Source organism: Mus caroli, unplaced genomic scaffold, assembly GCF_978045245.1.
Source record: "Mus caroli unplaced genomic scaffold, Mus_caroli_1 scaffold_2, whole genome shotgun sequence".
Taxonomy (NCBI): Eukaryota; Metazoa; Chordata; class Mammalia; order Rodentia; family Muridae; genus Mus; species Mus caroli.
Genome location: NW_028227257.1, coordinates 4,307,921 through 4,332,587, shown reverse-complemented (window position 1 = coordinate 4,332,587; position 24,667 = coordinate 4,307,921). Strand labels below are relative to the sequence as shown.

General features: G+C 42.7%; 2 pseudogenes; one reads left to right on the top strand and one right to left on the bottom strand.

The window, feature by feature from the left end:
• Nucleotides 1-5,899, top strand: part of LOC147005713 (uncharacterized) — a 67,594-nt pseudogene extending 61,695 nt beyond the window's left edge.
• Nucleotides 1-24,667, bottom strand: part of LOC147005711 (zinc finger protein 711-like) — a 164,645-nt pseudogene that overhangs the window by 63,635 nt on the left and 76,343 nt on the right.

The following is a 24,667-nucleotide window of genomic DNA, read 5'->3' as shown; positions in this document are numbered from 1 at the left end:
GGCCCCTTGGTATTACAAACTTTATATGCCCCAGTACAGGGGAATGCCAGGGCCAATAAGTGGGAGTGGGTGGGTAGGGAAGCAGAGTGGAGATAGGGTATAGGGAACTTTCAGGATAGCATTTGAAATATATATATAAAGAAAGTATCTTAAAAAAAAGTTATAATGCCAGCGATTTAAAAGTACACATGCCAGGAGTGGTGGTGCATGCGTTTAATCCCAGCACTTGGGAGGCAGAGGCAGGCGGATTTCTGAGTTCAAGGCCAGCCTGGTCTACAGAGTGAGTTCCAGGACAGCCAGGGCTATACAGAGAAACCCTGTCTCAAAAAAAAAAATTACACATGAAAGCTCTGGGGGGAGAGGGGGTGTGAAGAAGCAAGCACACCAAAGAGGACTAGAAGGCAGGAAATAATCAAAATCAGGGATGAAGTCAATCATTAGCAAAAAACAATACAAAGCATCAAAACACCAAGAGCTGATTTGACAAAATAAACAAGATAAACACACACTTAGCCAAACTAAGTGACTAAGAAACAGAGAAACAGCCTCCAAATAAACAAAGACAGTAATGAATAGGGAGACATAAAAACTGACACTGAGGAATTTAAAAGAATTATTAGGTCTTCCTTCAAATGCTTGTACTCCACAAAATTGGAAAATCTTAATGAAATGTAAATTTTCTAGATGAATATCACTTATCAAGGATAAATCAAGATCAGGTAAACTATATAAACAGTTCTATAACACCTAAAGAAATAGAAGCAGTCATTAAAACTCTCCCAACCTGTAAAAACCCATGTCCAGATACTTTTGGTGCAAAATTGTATCAGAATTTTCAAGAAAAGCTAATTCCAATACTCAAAGTATTCTGCAAAGTAGAAACAGATAAAAAAAAAACTGTCAAGCTTATTCTGCCAGGACACAGTAACTCTGATACTTAAAGCACACATAGACTCAACAAAGAAAGAGAACTTCAGACCTATTTCTCATATTAACATTGATGCAAAACTCAATAGAATAATTTCAAACTAGATTCAAAGCACATCAAAGACATCATTCATCATGAACAAAAGGCTCCAGCCCAGGATTGCAGGACCCTTCAATAAACAAAAATCCATCAACTTAATCCACCACATTAAAAAAAAAAACTGCAAGAAAAAAAAATCACATGAATATCTCATCAGACTCTTTAAAATCATTTGATAAAATTCAACTGCCCATCATTTTACAGGTATTAGATAAATCAAGGATACAATGCATGTACCTAAACATAATTAAAGCAACTTACAGCAAGACAATCCCCAACTGAAAGACCCACAATGTGAGGACTTCCCCATGTTCTGACTCAGGAGAGGCAGCACCCCAAATCACTCACGAGAAATGGTCTTGCTGCAATCTGCAAGAGGACTTTTGTTCAAGAGTGCTCTTGGGCCCACAGTCATACACCACGCAGGGGTAGAGGATCGTGGCACCCCGAGTAGCTGGGTAAGGGGGTATTTAATGAAAGAAACCACAACTCAAGGAATTGGGGAGGGCTTTGTTGGAAAATACCAAATATACCAGTTAAGAGTCACAAGGAAGTGCAAAGTCTCAAGAGTCACAAGGAATACCTGGTAATTGTGTGGGGGTTATTTCTCAAGACAGTGTCTAAGAGCCCCTAACAATAGCACATATGCATAGCAGGTTCCAGCAGTGGTCAGGGTGGGTCAGGGTGGGTCAGGGTGACATTCTTTGAGTGAACACTCCTTGAACACAGGAAGCAGGTGGGTAGAGGAATGTCGCTATCTGTTTTATGAATAGCATACCTTGGAGCATTGAGTCACAGAGGTCACATTCTCAAGCCTGGGCCTAAAGGCCTAGAATTTTGCTTTTACGTTATACTTTTTCGCAACATGAAATTAAATGGAGAGAAAATTTAACAATTCCACTAAATTCAGGGACAAAACAAGGCTACCCATTTTTTCTGTATCTATTCAATATAGTTATAGACATTCTAGCTAGAGCAATAACACCACTAAAGGAGATACTAATTAAAAAAAAAAACAAGATATCACTATCCACAGATGACATGATAGTGAAAGATCCTGACAGAATGTAAAAGGACACAGAAGCCCTGAAATTGGCAAGATAGACGTCAGTGTTAGCAGAACTAGCTTCACTGATTTAAAAAAATAGAGGTGCACAATGCTCTGGCCACTCCTTGAACCTGTGTGTCTGCCAATGTTTTAACCGTTACTTGACCCATATGTGTGCCCACTGATGAAGCCCATTGCCAGGTGTTTGTGATATTGGTTGCTGAGAAAGAGTCAGAAAAATCTCCCCAGCAACCACAGCCCGGCCAATCCTGAGTTGCTACACCTGCACCAGACTCTTTCCTTGTACCCCTCCCATACCCATTTCTTGAGAATAGACATTGTTTAGATCTGGAAATCCCCTACTCCCCCCTTCTCCTTTCTCCCCTGAGGGCCTATAAAAACTGGGATCTCTTTCCTCTCGAGGTCGACTCCTCTACCCCTGCGTGGGATATGAGTCGTCCCCAGAGCTCTGGCTTTCCCTGAATAAAGCCTCATGTGGTTTGCAACAGGCTCGGTCTATCGTGAGTTCTTGGGTGTCTGCTATTGTCCTGAGGCCTGAGTGAGGGGCTCCTTTCAGAGGGGCTCGTCCGGGATTGGCATGACCACCCACGTCTCCGAAGACCCACTTGGAGGTGAAATTTTTTGTCTAAAAATATTTCTGTGAGCCGGTGAGGTTCAGTGCTGAAATTTGCAGCTGCTACATTTCCTGAGAAATGGAGACCTGTGCCTCTGGATGAGGCACTGAGTGTGAACAGCAGACGTGATGGAATCACCAGCTGCTGCTCACTCTGGGGGACACCCTGAGCGAGGGGAAGGACTCCAGGAGTCCGTCTGGGGTGGGAAGTGAAGAGTTAGTAGTCTTCCTAGATTGGAAGACTTAAGCACTTCACCGACTTTTTTTGCATTTCTGAGTTGGTTTGTCCATTAGAAGACGGCATTTGTCAGTGTATATTTGTTTTTTGTGTCAGTTTTCAGGCATTTGTCAGTGTATGTTTGTTTTTTTGTGTCTGTTTTCAGGCATTTGTCAGTGTGTGTTTGTTGTTTGTGTCTGTTTTCAGGTATTTGGTAGTGTGTGTGTGCGTGTTTTGTGTCTGTTTTCCGTGATATTGGACAGACTGTAACGACCCCCCCCCCAAGTTTGACTTTAGACCACTGAACTGAAGTTAGATCAATGGCCCATAATCTTTCAGTAGAAATTAAGAAGGGATCTTGGCAGACTTTCTGTGCCTCCGAGTGGCCAACTTTTAATGTAAAATGGTCACTGGAGGGGCCTTTCGCTTGACTCTTATCTTTGAAGTTAAAGCCATTGTTTTTCAGAGCGGACCTGGGTCCCACTCGGATCAACAGCCTTACCTCATTCAGAATTCACTGCCATAAATCAAACCATGGATTCCCCCACGCCTTTCAGAGCCCTCCCCCGGCTGCTCCCATGCACGCGAGTGGGTCAGCATAGTTCCCTCATTTTCTGCCCTAAGAAGCAGTCCCTGCACCCGGCTCTGAGATTGCTAAAGGCACAGTCTGAGGACCGAGGACCTGCAGCTGGGACCTGGAGCCAACAATCCCAGAGTCCCCCAGCAGATGAAGCTCCTGACACCACTTCTGCATTTTCCTTTGCGAGCTGTGGGCAACCCGCCCACAGACAGGCAGTCTCTGCAGACCCTCCAATATTGACCTTTCTCATCGGCTGATCTGTACAATTGGAATGCTGGGTTCCCTCTGGACTGACCAGATTAGAACTACAACATGGCTCAAGGTAAGGAGAGGTTGACAGTTTACTGGCAGGGCTCTAGTCTAAAGGGAGAGATGAGACACCCCACCAATTTTGCTCAGGTAAGAGAAGTGATGCCAGGCCCTACAGAGTCCCCGTCTGTTTTTCTAGAAAGATTGATAGAAGCTTATAGATATTATACTCCTTTTAACCCGACTTCTGAGGGTCAACAATCCACGGTTGCTATGGCTTTTAAAGATTACATGCCATGGCTTTACAAGATTTAGTTAAGGAGGCAGAAAAGGTATATCACAAGAGAGAAACAGAGGAAGAGAAGAGAAAGAGGGAAAATCAAGAAGAAGAAGAGAGGGAGAATAAGAGGGAAAGAAGACAGGAGAGAAATTTAAGCAGGATTTTGGCCGCAGTAGTAGGGGAATGTAAAGGAAGGAACAGGCCAGAGAATAGACAGACAGGGTACCTGGGCATCAAGGAACCCAGACCTGAAGGAAGAAGATCTGTCCAGAACATTTTAGAGAAGGACCAATGTGCCTATTGCAAGGAAAAAGGACATTGGGCACGGGAATGACCAAAGAAGAAGGGAAGGGCCCCTAAGGTCCTGACACTGAAAGATGATGAATAGGGGAGACGGGGCTCGGACCCCCTCCCCGAGCCTAGGGTAACCCTGATGGTGGAGGAGACTCCCATGGACTTTTTAATTGACACAGGGGCAGAGCATTCTGTGTTGAAACATCCACTGAGAAAATTTAAAAATAAAAGAACCATAGTGATTGGAGCCACTGGTCAGAAACAATACCCCTGGACCTCTTCATGCACTGTAGATCTGGGGAAAGGCCAAGCGAGTCATTCCTTCTTGGTCATTCCTGAGTGTCCCACACCGCTTCTAGGAAGAGATCTTCTGTCTAAATTAAAGGCCCAGATCAGATTTACCCAAGAAGGCCTGAGAGTAAGTTGGAAATCTCCCACCTCCGTAGTCTTAGCCCTGCAGCTTGAGGAAGAATACCGATTGCATGAAGGAATAAAGCAAACGGAGGTGCCAGACCTAAAAGATTGGTTGACTGCTTTCCCTAGAGCATCGGCAGAGACTGGAGGTATGGGAATGGCTGTCAGAGTCCCCCTGTGGTTGTGGGACTGAAGACAGATGCAACCCCTATAGGAGTGCCACAATACCAAATGAGCTGTGAAGCAAGAGAAGGAATCAGGCCACATATTCAGAGACTATTACAATTAGGTATTTTGGTACCTTGCCAGTCACCCTGGAATACTCCTTTACTGCTGGTAAAGAAACCTGGCACGAGTGACTACTGACAAGTCCAAGACCTGAGAGAGGTCAATAAGAGGGTCCAAGATATTCACCCAACTGTTCCTAATCCCTATGACCTCCTCAGCTCACTCCCTCCTGAGCGAAAATGGTATCGCTCCAGCCAGCCCATATTCACCTTTGAGTGGAGAGATCCTGACACTGGACAAACAGGACAATTGACCTGGACACGGTTACCCCAGGGGTTAAAAAACTCCCCACCCTTTTTGATGAGGCTCTACATGGAGATTTAGCCTCCTTCCAAGCTGAAAACTCCCAGGTGACTCTGCTTCAATATGTTGATGATTTGCTCCTTGCTGCAACCACGGAGAGAGAATGCTGGCAGGGGACCAAGAGATTGCTAGCAGAACTGGGTGAGTTGGGTTACCGGGCCTCTGCTAAAAAAAAGCCCAGCTATGCCAGACAGAAGTAGTCTACTTGGGATATACCCTCCGGGATGGAAAACTGTGGCTGACGGAGGCTAGAAAAAGGACTGTGACTCAAATACCAACACCGGCTACTCCAAGACAGGTGAGAGAATTCTTGGGCACTGCTGGGTTTTGCAGACTTTGGATACATGGGTTTGCAACACTGTCCGCCCCCCTGTAACCCCTGACCAAGGAAAGTGGAGAATTCAGATGGACATCAGAACATCAGAAAGCCTTTGAAAATATTAAGGAGGCCCTGCTGACTGCGCCAGCCTTGGCATTGCCAGATCTAACCAAGCCCTTCATCCTCTATGTTGATGAGAGGGCAGGGGTGGCCAGAGGAGTTCTTACTCAGGCTCAAGGGCCATAGAAGAGGCTGGTGGCATATTTGTCTAAGAAGCTGGACCCAGTGGCCAGCAGATGGCCCACATGTTTAAAGGCCGTTGCTGCAGTAGCCCTACTCATTAAGGATGCTGACAAATTAACTCTGGGACAGCAAATAACTGTGGTAGCCCCCCACTCTCTTAAAAGCATTATCCGCCAGCCCCCAGACCAATAGATGACAAATGCCTGGATGATTCACTACCAGAGTCTGCTGCTGACTGAACAGGTCGTATTTACTCCTTCTGCTATTCTCAACCCTGCCACCTTCCTGCCTGCAAAGTGATTTACGTGACCAGCCATGGCCAGGTGTTCCAAACTGATACACAGACGGAAGCAGTTTCCTAGTGGAAGTAAGAAGATGGCAGGGGCAGCAGTGGTAGATGGTAAGCGAGTCGTGTGGGCTGCAGCCTGCCAGAAGGTACGTCAGCTCAAAAAGCTGAATTAATTGCCCTGACCCAGGCCCTTCGGATGACTGAGGGGCCATCAACATTTACACCGATAGCAGGTATGCTTTTGCTACAGCCCACGTCCACGGTGCCATCTATAGACAACGAGGGTTGCTGACGTCAGCAGGCAAGGGCATAAAAAATAAAGAGGAGATTCTGGGCCTCCTTGAGGCTATTCATCTGCCTGCCAAAGTGGCCATTATACATTGTCCTGGACATCAAAAAGGACACAATGCTGTGACAAGGGGAAATAACATGGCTGATGTTAAAGCTAAACAGGCTGCACTCGGCCCTAAGATACTGCCCTTCAGGACTAAATACTGCCCTTCAGGACTCAACAGATAGAACCTCTCCAGAAAGTTGCTCTGCCAGAACCACAAAAAGAAGGGAAAAGATTTATTGAAAATATACATCTGCTGTCCCACCTGGGAGTCAAACTCTGCAAACACTGATCAAAGCATCTACTTTTTATGTTTTAAGACTCTCTGATGTTGCAGAAACAGTAGTTAAGAACTGTGTACGTGTGCCATGACTAATGCAGGACATTCAAGATATCCTTCAGGGAGAAGACTACAAGGAGATCACCCTGGAGCCTATTGGGAAGTAGATTTTATTGAAGTAAAGCCATCTAAGTATGGTAATAAAGATCTTTTAGTTTTTATAGATACCTTTTCAGGATGGGTGGAGGCCTACCCAACAAAAAAAGAAACTGCCAATGTTGTGGTTAAGAAAATCCTAGAAGAAAATTTTCCATGGTTTGGAATACTTAAGGTAATACGGTCTGACAATGGACCCACCTTTGTTGCCCAGGTAAGTCAGGGACTGGCCATCCAACTGGGGATTGATTAGAAATTACATTGTGCTTATAGACCCCAGAGTTCAGTACAGGTAGAAAGGATGACTAGAACTCTAAAGAAATTTGACTAAATTAATCTTAGAGACCGGCAGGAGTTACTGGACAGCCCTCCTTCCCTTTGCCTTGTTCCGCATCAGGAACACACTGGGAACATTTAAGCTCACTCCATATGAAATCCTGTACAGGGGGGCCTCCCCCGCTCACTGAAGTAGAGAGAGTGTTAGATCCTTTAAAATTTAACCCTGGTCCTTCATTGTTTACATGCATGAAAGCCCTAGAAGTGGTCAGAAACACCACCTGAGAGCAGCTCAAAGAGGCCTACGAACCAGGAGACTTGATGTTACCACACCGGTTCCAGGTGGGAGATGCAGTTCTCATCTGATGACATCAAGCTGAGAATCTAAAACCTTGTTAGAAAGGCCCTTGCATCATGCTGCTGACCACCCCCACTGCTGTCAAAGTAGAAGGCATCTCTGCTTAAATTCATGCCTCTCACGTAAAGTGAGCTCCTGAAGAATAAATCCCCTTGGTTGACCACCCTCATTTCTACTCTGATAGACCCTCTAATAATTTTGCTCTTACTGCTTACATGTGGCTCAATAGTTCTTAATAAATTGGTGACCTTTATTAGAGAGAAGATTGGTGCCGTCCAGCTGTTAGTACTAAGACAACAATACCAGTCTCTGCAGAACCTTAAAGAAGAGATTGAAGTTTAGTTCTAAGTTTAGAACTAGTAACTAGAAAAAGTGGGGAATGAAAGATCCTGACAGAATGTAAAAGGACACAGAAGCCCTGAAATTGGCAAGATAGATGTCAGTGTTAGCAGAACTAGCTTCACTGATTAAAAAAATAGAGGTGCACAATGCTCTGGCCACTCCTTGAACCTGTGTGTCTGCCAATGTTTTAACCGTTACTTGACCCATGTGTGTGCCCACTGATGAAGCCCATTGCCAGGTGTTAGTGATATTGGTTGCTGAGAAAGAGTCAGAAAAATTTCCCCAGCAACCACAGCCCGGCCAATCCTGAGTTGCTACACCTGCACCAGACTCTTTCCTTGTACCCCTCCATACCCATTTCTTGAGAATAGACATTGTTTAGATCTGGAAATCCCCCACTCCCCCTTCTCCTTTCTCCCCTGAGGGCCTATAAAAACTGGGATCTCTTTCCTCTCGAGGTCGACTCCTCTACCCCTTCGTGTGATATGAGTCGTCTCCAGAGCTCTGGCTTTCCCCGAATAAAGCCTTATGTGGTGTGCAACAAGCTTAGCCTATTGTGAGTTCTTGGGTGTCCACTACTGTCCTGCGGCCTGAGCAAGGGGCTCCTTTTGGAGTTTTTCAATAGCATACATAAGGACTACAAAATTTTTTTACAGGAGAACTCCCAGAGTTAATAAACACCTTCAAAAAATGGCTGCATACAAAATTAACTCCAAGAAATCAGTATCTCTCCTTTATACAAATGATAAAGGGGCCAAGAAATTAGGGAAACTGCACTCTTTATAATAGTCACAAATAATAGAACATGTCTTGGTATAACTCTAACCAAGCAAGTGAAAGATCTGTATGACAAGAACTTCAAACCCATAAGAAAAAAAATTGAAGACGATAACATTTACATAATTTTTAGTTGCATACAAAATTAACTCTAAGAAATTAGTATCTCTCCTTTATACAAATGACAAAGGGGCCAAGAAATTAGGGAAACTACACTCTTTATTTATTTAATTTGTTTGTTTGTTTGTTTGTTTGTTTGTTTTTCAAGACAGGGTTTCTCTGTATAGCCCTGGCGGTCCTGGAACTCATTCTGTAGACCAGGCTGGCCTCTGACTCAGAAATCCACCTGCCTCTGCCTCTCAAGTGCTGGGATTAAAGGTGTGTGCCACCATGCCGGGCCCTAACTGCACTCTTTATAATAGTCACAAATAATAGAATATGTCTTGGTATAACTCTAACCAAGCAAGTGAAAGATCTATATGACAAGAAATTCAAACCCATAAGGAAAAAAATTTGAAGAAGATAACAGAAGACAAAAATATTTTCCATGCTAATGGATCAGTAAGATTAACATAGTGAAAATGGCCATCTTACCAAAACCAATTTAAAGATTCTATGCAATATCCATTACAACGCCAACTCAATTTTTTATAAAACTTGAAAGAACACTTCTCAACTTCACATGGAAATCAAAATACCCAAGATATCCAAAACGCCCTGAATAATAGCATGTCGGAAGGAATCACCATCCCTAACCTCAAGCTGTAGTCCAGAGCAATAGTGATAAGTGCAGGATATTGGTACAGAAACAGACACGTTGAACAATGGAATGAATTGAATTTCCAAAAATAACCCACACACCTATGGACACTTAATTTTTTATACAGAAGGCAAAACCATACAATGTAAAAGAGAAAACATCTTCAACAAATGCTGTTGGTATAATTGGAGATAGAAAATGAAAATAGATACGTACTTATCACCCTGCACAAAACTCAAGTCCAAGTGGATGAAAGGCAACATAAAATAGGACACACTATATCTTATAGAAGAGAAAGGGTGAAATAGCCTTGAAAACATCGGTACAAGAGACAAGTTCCTGAACAGAACACCTATGACTCAGACTTTAAGATCAACTATTATTAAATGGGACCTCATGAAACTCAAAAGTTTCTGTAAAGCAAAGGACACTCTTAATGGGACAAAGCCACAGCCCACAGATACAAAACGTTTCTTCACCAATTGTACATCTCAAAGAGGACAAACATCCAAAATAGAAATTAGACACCAAAACAACAAATAACCCAATTTAAAAAGGGTCCCAGAACTGAACAGAAAATTCTCAACAGAGGATTCTCCAATGTCTGATGTTCAGAAATAATGAGGGCGAGTCTAACTATGCAATAGGAAGAGGTGAGTTTCATGAGGCATGCAGAAAAGCCTTACATTTGTTCTGGTCAGCACCAGCCCAGTGCCACCTTGAGAGCACACTCACCTCTCATGGTTCCTGGAGGACTCTCTGCATCACAGGCACCCTAGCACACCCAGGATCTTGTGATCACTGGTGAGTGGAATGCAACAACTGTTCCAAAACAACCAAGAGTGGTCTGTTCAAGCAGGAACAGGGACACAGCAAACCCGCCTGACCGATGGCTGGGGTTCTTTCTCATCAGTGTCAGCCCCCATGCCTCTTTGGGCGTGAACTCATTGGATGGTCCCACTTTCCCCAGAGGACTCTCCATGCCCCAGGTGCCCTAGCACACCCAGGATCTTAGGATCACTGAGGAGAGTTGGCCTCGAGAGAGGACTCTGACACCAGGACTCAGGTAAGAGCACCATCTTTATCCGGGGTCTCTCAGAGACCAGTCCGAGCAAGAGAGCACAACAGAGCTTCATGGAAAGGGTTCCAACAGGCCTTCATCCTCAGCCAGGAGGAAGAGCTGAGACCCAGACCTCTGAGCACATACCACTCAGAATCATCAGAAACCAGTATGTGGCACCACAGCGAGTCCTGGATACCCCGATACACCGAAAAAGCAATATTCGAATTAAAAATCATATCTTATGATGCTAGTAGAGGATTTTAAGAAGGGCATTGATAACTCGCTTAAAGAATTAGAGGAGAACACTGCTAAACAGGTAGAAGACTTTAGGAGGAAGCACAAAAATCCCTCAAAGAATTACAGGAGAACACTGCTAAACAGGTAGAAGTCGTTAAAGAGGAAACACAAAAAGCCCTTAAAGAATTACAGGAAAACACACCCCAACAAGTGATGGAGTTGAACAAAACCATGCAATATCTAAACTGGAAGTAGAAACAATAAAGAAAAACCAAAGGGAGACAACTCTGGAGATAGAAATCCTAGGAAAGAAATCAGGAACCATAGATGTGAGCATCAGCAACAAATACACATGAAATAAGAGAGAATCTCAGGTTCAGAAGACTCTATAGAAAACATGATCACAACAATCAAAGAAAATGCAAAATGCAAAATGATTCTAACTCAAAATAATTCAGGAAATCTAGGACACAATGAGAAGACCAAACCTAAGGATAATAGGTATAGATGAGAATGAAGATTTTTCAACTTAAAGGACCAGTAAATATCTTCAACAAAATTATAGAAGAAAATTTCTCTAACCAAAAGAAAGAGATGCCCATGAACATACAAGAAGTCTACAGAACTCCAAATAGAGTGAACCAGAAAAGAAATTTCTCCTGACACATAATAATCAGAACAACAAATGCACTAAATATAGACAGAATATTAAAAGCAGTAAGGGAAGAAGTTCAAGTAACATAAAGGCAGACCTATTAGAATTACTCCAGACTTCTCACCAGAGACTATGAAAGCCAGAAGATCCTGGACAGATGTTGTACAGACCCTAAGAGAACACAAATGCCAGCCCAGGCTACTGTACCCAGCAAAACTCTCAATTACCATAGATGAAGAAACCAAACAATTCCATTACAAAACCAAAGTCACACAATATCTTTCAATGAATCCATCCCTTCAAAGGATAATAAAGGGAAAACCTCAACACAAGGAGGGAAATTATGCCCTAGAAAAAGCAAGAAAGTAATCCTTCAACAAACATAAAAGAATATAGCTGCAAGAACCGAATCCCAACTATAACAACAAAAATAACAGGAAGCAACAATTACTGTTCCTTAATATTTCTTAATATCAATGGACTCAATATCCCAATAAAAAGACCAACAGACTGGCTACATAAAAAGGACCCAACATTTTGCTACATAGAGGAAACCCACCTTAGGGTGAAGAGAGACACTACCTCAGAGTAAAAGGCTGGAAAACAATTTTCCAAGCAAATGGTCCAAAGAAACAAGCTGGAGTAGCCATTCTAATATCGAATAAAATCACTTTCAACCAAAAGTTATCAAAAAAGACAAGGAGGGGCACGTCATACACATCAAAGGTAAAATCTTCCAAGATGAACTCTCAATTCTGAATATCTATGCTCCAAATGCAGGGGCATCCATATTCATTAAAGAAACTTAACATCAAAGAACACATTGCACCTCACACAATAATAGTGGAAGACTTCAACACCCCAATCTCATCAATGGACAGATCCTGGAAATAGAAACTAAACAGGGACAGTGAAACTAACAGAAGTTATGAAACAAATGGATTTAACATATATCTACAGAACATTTTATCCTAAAACAAAAGGATATACCTTCTTCTCAGCACCTCATGGTACCTTCTCCAAAATTGACCAGTAATCAGTCACAAAACAGGCCTCAACTGGTACAAAAATATTGAAATAATCCCATGCATCCTATCAGATCACCACGGACTAAGGCTGATCTTCAATAACAACATAAGTAATAGGAAGCCAACATTAAGATGGAAGCTGAAAACAACACTCTACTCAAGGATAACTTGGTCAAGGAAGGAATAAGGAAAGAGATTAAAGACTTTTTAGAGTTGAATGAAAAGGAAGCTACAGCATACCCAAAGTTATGGGACACAATGAAAGCATTTCTAAGAGGGAAACTGATAGCTCTGAGTGCTAGCAAAAAGAAACTAGAGAGACCATATACTAGCAGCTTGACAGCACACCTAAGAGCTCTAGAACAAAGGGAAACAAATTCACCCAAGAGGAGTAGATGGCAGGAAACAATCAAACTTAAGGCTGAAATCAACAAAGTGGAAACAAAAAGAATTATTCAAAAAATCAAACAAACCAGGAGCTGGTCCTTGGAGAAAATCAACAAGATAGATAAACCCTTAGCCAGAATAACTAGAGGGCACAAGGACAGTATCCTAATTAACAAAATCAGAAATGCAAAGGGAGACATAACAACAGAATCTGAGGAAATCCAAAATATAGTCAGATCCTACTACAAAAGGCTACTATACTCAAGAAAACTGGAAAACCTGCACAAAATGGACAATTTTCTAGACTGATACCAGGTACCTAAGTTAAATCAGGATCAGATTAACAAAAGCTTGTCCTGCTGAGGGATCCTTCAGGTCTGCTCTACCTTCCCTTCCTGTCCTGCTGTGCTAGGGTTGGGTTGGAGAGCCCAGGCCAGAGCTTGTAAGAAAGAGAGCATAATTATCAGAGACACCTCCACCTCCATGGTAGACTTTCCGGGGTTCACAAATGCCTCCTGGAACAACAGGATAGTTCAGATTCAAAATAAAAAAAGTTAATTCTGCAGGCAAATGTCAGTGATCACGACCTAGTAAAACAGACTAGATTATTGCACTTCATGCTCTTATAAAATAATACTGTCATTGTTTTTTTTTTTTTTCAATAATAGAACAAAGGAAGTTAGGAATAGAAGCATTCAAAATGTACTAGTTGAAGCATGACTTAGGTGTGTTATGTTGAAAGGAAATAAAACTTGAGACCTGTGATTCATGTAATGTATGTCAAATAGCCCAAAGAGTTGTTTGTGAGCTTGGAAACCTGGGACTGAGAACATAGCAGAGCAGACCAGGACATGAACGGGAAGGCCCGTCGCCTCCCTATTTCCCACCACTCTGACCTAAGTTAAATGTTAACAGGCTGCTGATGTTTAAATGGACCAATCGTGTGAAACTGCACCAATTCCTCCCCCAGCCCCACTCCTTTTCTATAAAAACCCCTAGCTTCCAAGCCTCGTGCTCCGCCATTAAAATACCTCCTGTTGTTACATCAAGGTGTTGTGTTCTGTTCGTGATTCTTGGGTGCACCCCAAATCGGGGGTTGAGTGGGGGTTTCCCCACTAGGTTCTTTCATTGTCAAATTGGGGAAACTCCTCTTATAGAACTCAGACTGGACATCATGACAATATTAGTCTCTCCATGGGTGAACTCTAAAGTAGAGTGACGGGGCTGGTGAGATGGCTCAGTGGGTAAGAGCACCCGACTGCTCTTCCGAAGGTCCAGAGTTCAAATCCCAGCAACCACATGGTGGCTCACAACCATCCACAACGAGATCTGGCGCCCTCTTCTGGAGTGTCTGAAGACAGCTACAGTGTACTTACATATAAATAAATAGGTCTTAAAAAACAAAACAAAACAAAACAACCCCAAAACATTTATTAAAAAATAAATAAATAAAGTAGAGTGACCATGGGGACTAAGATCTTACAAGTTCATACAGACCCCAAGAACAGACAACACTCAATGTCATCATGGAGTTTATGTTTCCTTACTACTCTGTTGGCTTGGCTCAGTTGGAAATGGAAAGGTCCTTCGAGTGGATCATGATCTATATTAGTGACAACTAAGTCATTTCTCTTCTGTTTTAGAAAGAAAATCTAAGTGCAATATGATTTTATAGACAGGGTAACATCAGTACTTGTTCCCTTATGTGGTGGCCAGAATGTTATGCAGAAAAAGACGAATGCACTTTCTCTTTATGTTATCTAGATCACATTATATTCAGTGGATAGGATTATCGCCAATTTAGATTGTGGTAAGATTAAGGGAGAGTTTCCCTTGGAATTTAAAAGATATATTTCAAACAACCAAGATGGAGATTTTTTATTATGTTTACTCTTTTATTATACTCCAGTCATTATCCCCCTCCCATTCCACCTTATTACAGTTTTTCATCCTCCCCCACACCCCCAGACATCTCCCTGAGGTTGTTCTCACACCCACACCCATACCAAAACATCCTGCCAGGCCTCCCCAATAACTGGGTCTTCAAGTTTCTCAAGGATTAGGTGTGTCTTCCCTCACTGAGTCCAGGCCTGGCAGTTCTCCTCTGTATTTTTATTGGGGACCTTGGACCAGCTAGTGTATGCTGCTTGGTTGCTGGCTTAGAGTCTGAGAGATTCCAAGGGATTTCCAAGAAACCAAGGTCGAGGTTTCTTGAGACTGCTAGTCTTCCTGTGGGGTTGTAAAACTCTGGGGAGCCTTAGCTTACCAGGGACCCATGAGTGAACCATGTGGAGCCAGGATCTATGCAAAAAGCAAGAGGAATTTATTGATCCAGTGGCTGGGGTCATCCCAGACCCTAAGGAGAGGCGGTGACCCCCTGTGCCCATTCGGCTAGTTTTTATATGGTTTCCAGGGACAAAACAGAGCATCAGCAATCAGGCACAATATGATTGGTGGAACAGTGCACTATTTAAGCCGATTTGTCTTTAGGGAATGAGGTGACAAGGATTTTCCTTGTCTGAAGGTGGGCCTAAGTTCTGTCCTGTGGAATGTGTTCCCACTCCCAGGTTGGTCCCTGCCCTGTGGTCTGTGGAATGTTAAGTGACCTCTGCCTTCTGTAGGGGCAAGTGTTTCATGACCTTCCCAAAGTTCCTAAGCTGACTTTTTCAGGGTCATCCTCCTCAACCTTTTCAGCTTTTCCCTAGTTCAACCACAAACGTCCGTGACTTCAAACTATTGGATGGGTGTAAATATCTGCTCAGTCAGCTGCTTGTTGGTCCTCTCAGGAGGCAGCCTTACTAGGCTCCTGGCTATAAGCACACTGTAGAATCAGTAATAGTGTCAGGCCTTGGAACCTCCCCATGAGAAGGGTCCCAATTTGTGCTGGTCACTGAACTGCCTTCCCCTCAGTCTCTTTTCCATTTTTGTCCTTGCAGTTCTATTAGACAGGAACAATTCTGGGTCAGAATTTTTGTCTTTTGGATGACAATCCCATCCCTCCACGTGATGCCCAGTCATTATACTGGAGGTGGAGTCTACACGTTCCCTCTCCCCACTTTTGTTCATTTCATCTATGGTCCCTCCCTTTGTGTCTTGGGATTCTCTCACCTCTACCAGGAATTTAGTACAGTCTAGAGGGTCAAGTGACCCCCCCCCCCAGCTGGTCCAGTTATTTGAGGGTCTCGAGGGGAAGATCTCAGTTTTAGCTTTTTGTAGACTGGTTGGCTGTTGGTGTCCAACCCTTCATCGGGGGACATGCGACCCTCATCGGAATCAGAGTTTGCTTAATCCTCCTCCTCATCACTCTCGGGTTTCCTCTGATCTTTATCGGAGGAGCCAGTGGGGGGGTCCTCATGACCTGGAGCAGCCTGATGGGCTCGAGATCGGGTGAGGACAGGGAAAGTCAATTTTTCATTCCCTTGTTTCAGAGAGGGACCTTTGCGGCCAGTTTGAGGATTTTTTGAGATAGGACCTAGAAGGTTCCCCATGAGGGCTCTTTGAAGACTTTGAGTCTCTAGACTGAGGTCTTGTAGCTCCTTTTGAAGCCCTAGAACATCTTTTAAGATTGGTAATCTGAGTCTGAAGTTCTCTTTTAGTTTGAAGTAATCGCTGAATGGATGAAGAAGCCAGAGATATGGGATGAGCGGTAGGGGGGATGGGGGGCAAGTAAGGAGGAGGGTGGAAATTGATGGGCTCAATGGTAAGATAGGCACCGGGCCCAGGACCATAGTGGTCTTGTTCATATTTAAAGGCTCCGTCATCCAATTCTGCCTCCGAGGCAGGATCGAGGGGTTCATCTGACAACTCCTTATACAAAATGGGGTAAATCCTTTTTGGTCTAATAGGGGGTCGAGCAGTAACCCCTTTTCTAGAATTTAATGTAACTTGGGGAGAAGGAGGGGAAGGCAGGGAGTCCTTAGGGACCGGGGCATCGATAATTGATGATGGCCGAGACTGATGATTCGCCTGCGGCTTAGTTTTGCTTTTTCAAGATAGCAATTGGGAATTTTCTAAAAAATCTTCAGTAAGGGCTAGGAGGCAAGCGCCTTCTCTGCCCTCTTCTACCTGTTTAAGGAGATCTCTGAGATTCCCCAAAAAGGACTCAGGGACATCTTCTCTTTGTTTTATTAAACTATTGATTTCTTTGCCTACTTTATTCCAGGTTAAAGGGTTTATTTCAGGACCATTGAATACCAGCCATGGACATCTTTACATCTTTATGTATTGCTCAATGTTTTGGGGGTGTGTTGAGCAGGTGGTGCCAAAAAACAACAGGAGTGAAATAAAACTATTTGAAAGGTTTCTTTGCTTTCATAAACTTCATTTCAATGCAGCTTATTAATTAAAATATACCTGTGAATGTATTTGAATAAAATACACTGTGTTCTGTGATATTACAGGGTCATTAACTTACCTGATATCAAATTATATGACAAGGCTGTAGTAATAGAAATCACCATGGTACTAACACTTAACCAGACACAGATTGAAGCACTGGAATAGAACATCCACATATAACTGCATGAAGTCACATTATCTATGACAAAGACACACACAATTTTACACATGAACCCCCACTTACATGCTGTCACTCACACCACACATTCACATGTATCTGCCACATGCTGAAACATACACACACACATGCCTGTACTCTAGCTACATGGTCAAAGCCACACATGCACATATACACCAACATAAACATGCTCACACACAAAGGCAAACCACATACCTGACCCCTGCTTACACATGTAGAACACCACACACAAACGCACACAAACGCATACATGAAACCCCGACTCCCCACATGCTCACACACACACACATACATCCCCCAAATGCCCTCACACACAGACATGCACATATGCACTGCCCCATATGCTCATACACACATGCACACATATAACCCAAACACATGTACACACACAGGTGATGACACACATAAATGTACACATGGACCCCCACATGCATGTGCATGTGCAATCGCTATACACACATACACATGCCCTCCCGCCCATATGCTCATAGATACACATAAACATACACATCTCCATACACATACTAACACACACACATACACGTACCCCCACACTAATACACATGTGTACATGCTCCCCTAAAGCCGACAATCAATATTTAGGAAAATAAAGCCACATCTTCTCATCCTGTACAGAACTTAATCCCGGCCGGATCAAAAACATCAACACACGATCCCACACTCCAAGACTGCACCAGAACCAGCAAAGAATCTGCATCAACATAGAAGTATGGGAGTGGGATTTATAAAAAGGACCCTGGTGGTGCAGAGGATGAAAGCAATTACTTTCAAAGGGAAGCACATGCAGCAGGAAGGGGAGAATGGAGTAAATCAAAGGGTAGGTGAGTGGGTTTAGCCAAAAAATGGCTGTGTAAAAAAGCCAGGCAGCAACCTACTACCTCATAGATCTACTCTCAGTTGAGGAGCTATTTGCAGCTGAGAGATGTGGGTCATTCTGTTTTGAGGATGAGGTGACTGGCCAATTGCCCATTCTCCAGTAAATGGCCCCACAGTCAGGCACATGCAGGCATTGCTAAATGGACTTAGTAGGGAAGAAGAGAAGCAAGAGGAGGAGGAGATTACATAGTTAGGAGATGTGTTGGGAGCTATTAAGACATCTCTGAATTGGGCCTCTCCCCCCGAGAAGAAAAGGGGGTCAAAAGCGGGCCACCGACACACCGATTCTGAGAATGTTCCAGCCCTACCGATTCCGAGAATGTTCCAGCCCTAAGCCATCGCCCATGTCCTGACCACACCCTGATACCATCAAGTTCCTGCTTCCCTGTGTAGCTGCCAAAAGAAAGAATTTCTATTGCCCCCCCTCCCATAAGTACTTCTCCTTTTGCTTGTATTATCCTACCCCTCCCACTGATAAGTATCTGTACTTCCCCTTTTGCTTGTGCATTTAAGCCTTAGACCTTTTTCAGTAGATTCGGGGCTTTGATACATTCCAGAATGGTTTCCATGTCGTTATTCGTACAAGGCCCTCGTCTCTCTCTACCCCCCATTTGGTTCTTAGGAGGAGGTCCCCTCGTGACACTCGAATAACTGGACCTGCTGGACGGGTCAAGTGGCGCCCGGCATGGAGCACGAGGTACGACCGCCATTCAGACAACGGATTAAAGAGGTACCGCGCAGACAGTGAGACAGTGGAACAGTCCCCGGCCACTTCGCTTGAGTGTCGTGGACGGACGTAGGGGGGTAAGCCTAGGCATTCAGTTGTTGTCCTATCAACCATGGGGAATTTAGGTCAAGAGATGAAGGGTTCTCTTAAGGAGAGAGGGATAAGAGTTTAAAAAAAAGTATTTAATAAAATATTTTTGTTTTGTGGACGAGAGATGTCCATGGCTGGTATTGAATGGTTCTTAGAATAAAGTAGGCAAAGATATTAATGCTTTGATAAAACAAGGAGAAGATGTCCCTGAGTCCTTTTTAGCAACTGAGGAATCATCAGAGATCTTCTTAAACAGGTAGAAGAGGGCAAAGAAGGTGCTCGCTTCCTAGCCCTTACTGAAGATTTTTTAGAAAACTCCCGATCGCCGTCTTGCAAAAGCAAAACTAATCCGCCCGTACACAGTATCTATATTAGAAGGTTTAGCAAGAGAAGGCTACTTGATACCCAATGAATGAAATAAAGTTGTTCAGTCTGTCCTCACTAGAGGCCAATATTTAACTTAAAAGTCAGAGTTTGTAAAAGACAGCCTCCTGGACTGCTGATAAAATCTGTGGTAAAGGCAATTTCGCTGCAGACATAAAACAATTAGGACTCTCCCCTGGTGTCCTTGCCCAGACGGTACAAGCGGCCCTGAGAGCTTGGCACAATGTCCCTGCAGCTGGGGCGCTAACTATGCCCCTAACCAAGATTATACAAGGGCCCCAAGAGTCCTATGCGCAGTTCGTTGCCAGATTGCAGGAAGCAGCTGAGAAAATTTTGGGACCTGAGAAAAGTGAGGGTGTGTTAGTCCGACAACTTCATCTTTTTTTTTTTTAATTTTTAATATTTTATTACATATTTTCCTCAGTTACATTTCCAATGCTATCCCAAAAGTCCCCCATACCGCCCCCCACTTCCCTACCCACCCATTCCCATTCTTTTGGCCCTGGCATTCCCCTATATTGGGGCATATAAAGTTTGCAAGTCCAATGGGCCTCTCTTTCCAATGATGGCCGACTAGACCATCTTTCGATACATATGCAGCTAGAGACAAGAGCTCCGGGGTTCTGGTTAGTACATCATGTTGTTCCAATAATAGGGTTGCAGATCCCTTTAGCTCCTTGGGTACTTTCTCTAGCTTCTCCATTGGGAGCCCTGTGATACATCCAATAGCTGACTGTGAACATCCACTCCTGTGTTTGCTAGGCCCCAGCATCATCTCACAAGAGACAGCTGTATTTGGGTCCTTTCAGCAAAATCTTGCTAGTGTATGCAATGGTGTCAGTGTTTAGAAGCTGCTTATGGGAAGGATCCCTGGATATGGCAGTCTCTAAATGGTCCATCCTTTCATCACAGCTACGAACTTTGTCTCTGTAACTCCTTCCCTGGGTGTTTTGTTCCCAATTCTAAGGGGCACAGTGTCCACACTTTGGTCTTCATTCTTCTTGAGTTTCATGCGTTTAGTAAATTGTATCTTATATCTTGGGTATCCTAAGTTTTGGGCTAATATCCACTTATCAGTGAATACATATTGTGTGAGTTCTTTTGTGATTGTGTTACTTCACTCAAGATGATGCCCTCCAGGTCCATCCATTTGGCTAGGAATTTCATAAATTCATTCTTTTTAATAGCTGAGTAGTACTCCATTGTGTAAATGTACCATAATTTCTGTATCCATTCCTCTGTTGAGGGACATCTGGGTTCTTTCCAGCTTCTGGCTATTATAAATAGGGCTGCTATGAACATGGTGGAGCATTTGTTCTTTTTACCGGTTGGGACATCTTCTGGATATATGCCCAGGAGAGGTATTGCTGGATCCTCCAGTAGTACTATGTCCAATTTTCTGAGGAACCGCCAGACTGATTTCCAGAGTGGTTGTACAAGCTTGCAAACCCACCAACAATAGAGGAGTGTTCCTCTTTCTCCACATCCTCGCCAGCATCTGCTGTCACCTGAATTTTTGATCTTAGCCATTCTGACTGGTGTGAGGTGGAATCTCAGGGTTGTTTTGATTTGCATTTCCCTGATGATTAAGGATGTTGAACATTTTTTCAGATGCTTCTCTGCCATTCGGTATTCCTCAGGTGAGAATTCTTTGTTCAGTTCTGAGCCCCATTTTTTAATGGGGTTATTTGACTTTCTGGAGTCCACCTTCTTGAGTTCTTTATATATATTGGATATTAGTCCCTTATCTGATTTAGGATAGGTGAAGATCCTTTCCCAATCTGTTGGTGGTTTTTTTGTCTTATTGATGGTGTCTTTAGCCTTGCAGAAGCTTTGCATTTTCATGAGGTCCCACTTGTCAATTCTCGATCTTACAGCACAAGCCATTACTGTTCTATTCAAGAATTTTTCCCCTGTGCCCATATCTTCAAGGCTTTTCCCCACTTTCTCCTCTATAAGTTTCAGTGTCTCTGGTTTTATGTGAAGTTCCTTGATCCACTTAGACTTGACCTTAGTACAAGGAGATAGGAATGGATCGATTCGCATTCTTCTACATGTTAACAACCAGTTGTGCCAGCACCATTTGTTGAAAATGCTGTCTTTCTTCCACTGGATGTTTTTAGCTCCCTTGTCGAAGATCAAGTGACCGTAGGTGTGTGGGTTCATTTCTGGGTCTTCAATTCTATTCCATTGGTCTATTTGTCTGTCACTATACCAGTACCATGCAGTTTTTATCACAATTGCTCTGTAGTAAAGCTTTAGGTCCGGCATGGTGATTCCACCAGAGGTTCTTTTATCCTTGAGAAGAGTTTTTGCTATCTTAGGTTTTTTGTTATTCCAGATGAATTTGCAGATTGCACTTTCTAATTCGTTGAAGAATTGATTTGGAATTTTGATGGGGATTGCATTGAATCTGTAGATTGCTTTTGGCAAGATAGCCATTTTTACAATGTTGATCCTGCCAATCCATGAGCATGGGAGATCTTTCCATCTTCTGAGATCTTCTATAATTTCTTTCTTCAGAGACTTGAAGTTTTTATTATACAGATCTTTCACTTCCTTAGTTAGAGTCACGCCAAGATATTTTATATTATTTGTGACTATTGAGAAGGGTGTTGTTTCCCTAATTTCTTTCTCAGCCTGTTTATTCTTTGTGTAGAGAAAGGCCATTGATTTGTTTGAGTTAATTTCATATCCAGCTACTTCACCGAAGCTGTTTCTCAGGCTTAGGAGTTCTCTGATGGAATTTTTAGGGTCACTTATATATACTATCATATCATCTGCAAAAAGTGATATTTTGACTTCATCTTTTCCAATTTGTATCCCTTTGATCTCCTTTTGTTGTCGAATTGCTCTGGCTAGGACTTCAAGTACAATGTTGAATAGGTATGGAGAAAGTGGACAGCCTTTTCTAGTCCCTGATTTTAGAGGGATTGCTTCAAGCTTCTCACCATTTACTTTGATGTTGGCTACTGGTTTGCTGTAGATTGCTTTTATCATGTTTAGGTATGGGCCTTGAATTCCTGATCTTTCCAAAACTTTTATCATGAATGGGTGTTGGATCTTGTCAAACGCTTTTTCCACATCTAACGAGATGACCATGTGGTTTTTGTCTTTGAGTTTGTTTATATACTGGATTACGTTGATGGATTTCCGTATATTGAACCATTTCTGCATCCCTGGGATGAAACCTACTTCGTCAGGATGGATGATTGTTTTGATGTGTTCTTGGATTCGGTTAGCAAGAACTTTATTGAGGATTTTTGCATCAATATTCATAAGGGATATTGGTCTGAAGTTTTCTATCTTTGTTGGGTCTTTTTGTGGTTTAGGTATCAGAGTAATTGTGGCTTCATAGAATGAGTTGGGTAGAGTACCTTCTGTTTCTATTTTGTGGAATAGTTTGTGAAGGACTGGGATTAGATCTTCTTTGAAGGTCTGATAGAACTCTGCACTAAACCCATCTGGTCCTGGGCTTTTTTTAGTTGGGAGACTATTAATGACTGCTTCTATTTCTTTGGGGGATATAGGGCTGTTTAGATCATTAACCTGATCTTGATTCAACTTTGGTACCTGGTATCTGTCTAGGAACTTCTCCATTTCATCCAGGTTCTCCAGTTTTGTTGAGTATAGCCTTTGGTAGAAGGATCTGATGGTGTTTTGGATGTCTTCAGGATCTGTTGTTATGTCTCCTTTTTCATTTCTGATTTTGTTAATTAGGATGCTTTCCCTGTGCCCTCTAGTGAGTCTGGCTAAGGGTTTATCTATCTTGTTGATTTTCTCAAAGAACCAGCTCCTTGATTGGTTGATTCTTTGAATAGTTCTTCTTGTTTCCACTTGGTTGATTTCGCCCCTGAGTTTGATTATTTCCTGCCGTCTACTCCTCTTGGGTGAATTTGCTTCCTTTTGTTCTAGTGCTTTTAGGTATGTTGTCAAGCTGCTAATGTGTGCTCTCTCTAGTTTCCTTTTGGAGGCACTCAGAGCTATGAGTTTTCCTCTTAGAAATGCTTTCATTGCGTCCCATAAGTTTGGGTATGTTGTGGCTTCATTTTCATTGAACTCTAAAAAGTCCTTAATTTCTTTCTTTATTCCTTCCTTGACCAAGGTATCATTGAGAAGTGTGTTGTTCAGTTTCCCCGTGAAGATTGGCTTTCTATTATTTATTTTGTTATTGAAGATCAGCCTTAGTCCATGGTGATCTGATAGGATGCATGGGACAATTTCAATATTTTTGTATCTGTTGAGTCCTGTTTTGTGACCAATTATGTGGTCAATTTTGGAGAAGGTACCATGAGGTGCTGAAAAGAAGGTATATCCTTTTGTTTTAGGATACAATGTTCTGTAGATATCTGCCAGATCCATTTGATTCATAATTTCTGTTAGTTTCACTGTGTCCCTGTTTAGTTTATGTTTCCATGATCTGTCCATTGGTGAAAGTGGTGTGTTGAAATCTCCCACTATTATTGTATGAGGTGCAATGTGTGCTTTGAGATTTACTAAAGTTTCTTTAATGAATGTGGCTGCCTTTGTATTTGGAGCATAGATATTCAGGATTGATAGTTCCTCTTGGAGGATTTTACCTTTGATGAGTATGAAGTGTCCCTCCCTGTCTTTTTTAATGACTTTGGGTTGGAAGTCAATCTTATCAGATATTAGAATGGCTACTCCAGCTTGTTTCTTCATACCATTTGCTTGGAAAATTGTTTTCCAGCCTTTCATTCTGAGGTAGTGTCTATCTTTTTCTCTGAGATGAGTTTCCTGTAAGCATCAAAATGTTGGGTCTTGTTTGTGTAGCCAGTTTGTTAGTCTATGTCTTTTTATCAGGGAGTCGAGTCCATTGATATTAAGAGATATTAAGGAAAAGTAATTGTTGTTTCCTGTTATTTTTGTTGTTTAAGTTGGCATTCTGTTCTTGTGGCTGTCTTCTTTTAGGTTTGTTGAGGGATTACCTTCTTGTTGTTTCTAGGGCGTGGTTCCTGTCCTTGTATTGGTTTTTTTTCTGTTATTATCCTTTGAAGGGCTGGATTCGTGGAGAGATAATGTGTGAATTTGGTTTTGTCCTGGAATACTTTGGTTTCTCCATCTATGTTAATTGAGAGTTTGGCTGGGTATAGTAGCCTGGGCTGGAGTTTGTGTTCTTTTAGTGTCTGTATAACATCCGTCCAGGATCTTCTGGCTTTCATAGTCTCTGGTG